The following is a 6,242-nucleotide window of genomic DNA, read 5'->3' on the forward strand; positions in this document are numbered from 1 at the left end:
GCTTTTTCCTTGGTATTATTCTAGTTCTAGATATAAGATGTATATTGTATGTAGCACTTTATACATTTTTAATTCTCCAAGTTGTCATATTGAGTTATATTAGTGTTGGCATCGGTGTCGGGATCCTTGGTGTAGTATTAGGGAAATTTTTGTGCAATAACCTTTTTATCAGAGTTATCTAGGACTTCGTCTCTATTTCACCTAAATGGGTGGCAACTGACGAGAGAATTATCTAGGGTATGAGGCCCTAGAAAGGGTTGTGTACCCACTTTGGTTTTTTTTAAAGTCAAACTACGAAGTCTCTACGCATTCATGTACGTAAGGCCATCTACAATGAGCCCCCGAGGCTGTAGGTCTATCCCTTAGGTCTGGCTCTTCTGAGTTTTGTTATCTTGTCACCCTTCCTATGTTATATGTTTACCCTTGTGAGTTCAATGGTGGTTGTTTGAACCAGTTAAAATCATTGTATGATTTAGCCTGTTGAGCATATGTCTAACATTTGATAGATCTAACGTGCACATCTAGTGGTGTAGGTTTGTGTGCAGGAATGTGCAACGGTTCAAGACATGTATTGTACCAGAAAGATAAATCTCATGTATGAGGTGACAGGTTATTAGTTGTGTGTTGTTTAAATTAGAATTCATTATGTTATAGTGTGTATGTTCATATTCATTTTTAGTAATGTTGTAATATGTTGTTGTTACAAGTGCAGTTGTCGTTGCACCAAAAGATTGTCCTCTTAATGCCTGATACAACCAATAGACTTATAGAATCCACAGGAGGCGGTTAAGCCATGTCACAAACCCGAGCGTTGCGTTGCACAACACAAGGAGACCAAGGGCACACACCTTGCCACAATCCCCCCAGTGTAAGCGAGGGGTTTGAACCTATGACCAAGCTCTGATACCAGTTGTTACAAGTGTGGTTGCCATTGCATCAAAAGATCGACTTGTTAATGCCCGATACAACCACTAGACTTATAGAATCCACAAGAGGTGGTTAAACCATGTCACAAACTCGAACGTTGCACTGCACAACACAAGAAGACCTAAGATTCATACCTTGCAACAATTTTTTTTTTTTTTAAATTGTTGCTACTTTTTAGTAGTGTTCACTTAAGTAAGAGATGGACATTACAAAAGATCTTTCCCCCTAAGAAATATAATAGGAAAACCTTGTTTTAAAGTTGTCTTCGTATTTACCTTTTTATATCCTTAAATTGTGGTGGGGCAAAGATTTTACATGAGTCCTACATGACACGTATGGGGCATGGGTATTGGTCCTAAGAAAGGGGTTATAGTAAAATAAATAAACTAGTTTAGCTTTAAATCTGTAGAGAAGAAAGGAGGGCCCATTCAAAGAGAGGAATCTAAATTTTCCTCGAAGTTAGCTTTTCCAAGTAATATTACTTACCCTCATGTAAATCTAAGCTAAGAATGAAAAATGTTAAATAAAAATAAAGGATCAGAAATTTAAGAGATCTAGATGAATGCATAAAGTAAGAAAAAAATGGAAATCACAATAAATTTATTCTTTAATAAGGAGCTTTTTAGAATATGTAAAAATATAATTATATTTACATTACTTAAAAGGGTTTAAATATGGAGTGAATATACATATTTCTTTTTAGAATGAAATTTGGGTAAATTTAAATAAAATAAATGTCTAGTTTTATCTATTTAATTTTTTGTGTTTTATTTTGATAATATTTTGATTTTGAGAAGTAATAAGACACTTATACATTCATGAGAATGAAATTGAATCATTTTTCTTCTTGTCTTCTAAATATTAGCAAATAAACAAAATTTACATTTAGGTATCATTAGAATGTCGATGTTGAATAAACCTTGTCATACAAGTCTCATTTGATATTATTACTTAGTCTTTATAGAAAATTTGTACGTGATGCTAGAAAACAAAGGGAGTTAGGTAATAATAACTCTCCTTACACGAAAGATTTCATAAGCATCCACATGATCCTAAGTGGATAATGATTACCGAAAAGGGTAGTTATCCTTTCATTCAATTGGAACTAAGATAAATGTTTAATATGAGTGTATCATGGACGAGTGTCGAATATGGGTAAACAGAGAAGGGTAGGTCACTGCTTTAGATCTGCTTGTCGATAGTCGGTTTAAAATGCTTTGGCCAAAGTTGTTAATTAATCATTTGATGTTAGATGATTATTATGTTATTTACTCTGTGTCATATCATGGTGCTAGGACAATACATGTTCATATGTGAAATGTTTGTAGTTGTATCATGTTGCACTAGAATCCATTTGACCCTTCGGTTCTGGATTGCTAGGTACCTCACATAGGGTCAAGAGCTCCAATTCGCTTGAAGGAGCACTGACGAAGCTTATGCTTCATGGTTGGGCGGAAAAAGTATTTGGATCTTATTCTTGTTGTAATGCCCCGCCAGGAACCCTAAAGGAAAAACATCACAATCTATGCAACTAAGGGTGAAGTAATTTTTTTTTTTAAAAAGAAAAAGAAAAAGTGCTTGTATTAAACCATTGCACATCTAATAACATAGCGGAAGTCTAACTCCTGAATTTCCTAATGATCACCAACGAAGATTATTTCATAATAATATTAACACCACGGAAAAACCTACTGTTCAACTTTATAGGAAAATTAAATGTTTAAGATAAAATTTCCACAATGAAAGAAATTCAAAGTACTCCAAAGCAATCATTTAATATATACAAAAGAATTAAGTAACTAAAATAGCATGCATTCCAATGTTTCTCTCTTTTACAATATTTGAAAATACATGTTTTCAAAAATTACATCATGAATTAAAATGTTACAAAATGAAGGTTACATAAAATTTCGATTCAAGATCTCAAGATTTCAACTGAACAATGGTCATGAACAAGAGCTGGTACATGAACCATGAACCAAGAACATTAGTGAAGCCCTTCCTCGCCTAAAGATACATTCTAGTACATCCAATGGGAAGTGACACTACCACCCGACCATGTGATTCTGAAAAGGAACCACCCCACCATGCTAGAGATAGTAGATAACCCTCAAGCAAGCAAAATAAGACAAGTACGAAAGGACTACAAGACTCCACACACATCCATGTGACTCAACTCACAAAACACTAGTGACTCTAAGGAGGAAGTGTCATCGCATGTCTTACGGTGGATACCATGGTACAACCTCCATAGGTCCCAGCCCCCATCCTGGGTTATCCTGGTAACCTCTCCCAAACCTCCGATTCCAACTAAGTCTCATGCGGACCCTACCAATCCTTTCATGAAGACAAGGTGGTAAGTTTGCCATTCCAGGCCTTCTCGCTACATTATGAGCCTTGTACTAGCACTCACCTATGTGCGAGGCACATTATTTTATTTAACATTTATTAGGTTATCACTTTCTTAACCAACTTCCGACCGATTATCCTGTCACCACTTCGAGCATGGCCCCCACTCAGAAGCCACTCTCTCTCATAGGACACTACAGGATAGTTCTCTCTATCGGAACTCTATGGCGACACAGACAGCCATACCTAATCCTGACATACCACAGGTGAAAGATACATAATTACTAACCTAAGGTTGACCATTTGGACCAAACTCACAATGGCTCATTTCCTTAAGGTTATACATCTATATATTTGGCCAAGAACACAGTAACACAGGACATAATGACCACATAACTCAATGTACAATAAAATTTAGACTTGACCGCAACCACCATTTAAACAAGGCAATCTTACGTAATAACATCCAAACACATAAATAACTTGCAGTAAGAAAAAACGTTGTCATTTGGTAGAGAAAAGAGATAATTTAACCTAAGACTCTTTAGGATAGTCTAGATGGCATAAACTTAGAATTTAATACCTTACAACATGATTAAGAGATCAATTACTCTTGTTAACTACTATAGGAAAGCAACATTATATTATGGCAACCTTGATAATTTCCAAATTCCACTTATACCATAATTTAGGATCAAAATAGATATATTTATTTCTTCATAGAAGTCTTACAAGAAGACATAGTACATTTCTCAACTTATAATAGATAGAATGATGTCTTTATTTTTTTGACACTAGAAGGGATACAACACATTACATCACTCTTCCGGAGAAGACGGAGAAGTGCACTCGTCAGACTCAATAGGATCTAAAGGAGTATAACCTTTAGATTCACTTTCACTCAGGGGAAAATACCCCATGGATTCATTATCGCTTAAGGGGGTATACCCCTCTGACGAGTCAGAACTTATAACTATCGGCCTTACTGGCGAGCACTCTAGCTCGGGCTCTTTTCCTTTTTTAATAGTAATTTCTTTTGTTGGACACTGAATAGGATCTTATCCTATCTCTTTTCTCTCTTCAAGAGCTGGGTTCACCTCAGTAGGGATGTCATCCAAGACAGGCTTGATAGGTGTCAGAGAATCTTTCTTGACTTTCAGACTATGGGCATATCCAGCTACAGATTTCCGAGCTGTCTATTTGACATGCACCATTTCTGTAACATTTCAACAATAAGCCATTACTTCCTAGACTCTCCTAGAGCAACATCTAATAAATCTTAATAACTAGGTTTTGAATGCAAGCCTAAATTTCTTTTATATAATAACAAGTGTGCAATATGTTCTTTAACAAAATTCCACTACTATAGCTATAACATAATTACACTTAATATTCTATGATTTTTTTATAAACTAACCCAAACAATAAATGATACTTTACCAAAACTATGCATAAGCAAGATCATAATTATTACCTATAACTAAGACTTTGTAAATAATAATGATCCAAAACCTAAAGAAATTCCTGACCTTTTTGCAAAGTTAATTCGTATGCAAGACCTCAACGCCCTTCTGCCGAATGATAGTGCACCTTGCTTATGAACCTTATCTTCAATATACTCCAAAACTTTATCACAAAAACCAACTCTCCTTGATACTTCCTAAAGTATTCTCTCTATCTCTCTATTCTACTCTATTTTTCTCCACTATTCTAATTCTTTCCTTTTTAGTCCACCATCCTTCCTTTGATGCAAAATCAATCCTCCCTTCCTCCTTACTCCCACCTCTATATATACTAAAATTACCCATGACTTCTCCTATGTCTAAGGCTCGGTTATGGAGTTTGATGAGGAGTATTTAATGGATTACTTTGAGTTGCATCTTCACTTAAACTCAACTATTTGATTAGTCTAGCCGTTTATTGATCCTTAACCTTACACATCTACATGTCACTACAGTTCATAGAGCATGGATCAACTATGCAACTCTCCCTATCAATGATTTTCCTATTACCATGGAAAACTACTCTATTATCTGATCCATAACTAGTAGTGCAAGTATAAATCACGTAGGTTATGTTTTGGAAGGAGTAGTTGCTATCAGTTTAATCCTCGCGAAGATTTCAGTCTGCCTCCATGATTAATGGAGAAATATACAACTTCCCTTTAAGCATGGCACCACGTGCCAATCTACTCCTCTCAACTAAGGTCTCTTACAAATCTTCACAACTATCGAATCCTTACCGAAGAGTTTCAGATTCACCGTGGCCGTTTGGAAAACAATTATCATGAAAAGTCACAGTAAACGTTTGGTTTAACAGTGAGCGAGAGGGAGGGGGTGTCGTTATATGTTGCACATGGAGTAGTTTAGTAATATGAAGGAGATGTGAATAATGGAAGGGAGTAGGCATATGATATATGAGGGAGAAGGGTGGTCGGTGGTAATACTGACCCCTCCCTTTATTAAGGGGGGTGGTTGATATTACTATCGGCCACCCTATCCATTAGTTAAATTTACTTAACTTTATTAAACCCGCCACCTTCCATTATTTAGTTCTTAATTTATTTTAATTTTATTATTATATGTTTAATATTTAATTAATGACTTTCATTAATATAACATTTAAACATTAATCCTCCATTATATATTTTGATTTGCAATATTTATGATTAATGACTTTTCATATATATATATATATATATATATATTCAAACAATTGAATTATATATGTATTACACGTTCGAGAAGTATATTAAATATGATATATATATATATATATAATTCTAATTTATATTCATGCATATTAAAAAAAAACATAATAGTTTAAATCGATGATATTATCCAATGATAATTCAATCACTTAAACATTATTTCAAATAACTACATATAAATGGCAGTCCCCCCCCCCCCATGTATATAATATATATACATATATTCAAACGATCAAGTCGCAATTATCGAACTGAC

Source organism: Cryptomeria japonica, chromosome 11 (assembly GCF_030272615.1).
Source record: "Cryptomeria japonica chromosome 11, Sugi_1.0, whole genome shotgun sequence".
In the NCBI taxonomy this organism is placed as follows: Eukaryota; Viridiplantae; Streptophyta; class Pinopsida; order Cupressales; family Cupressaceae; genus Cryptomeria; species Cryptomeria japonica.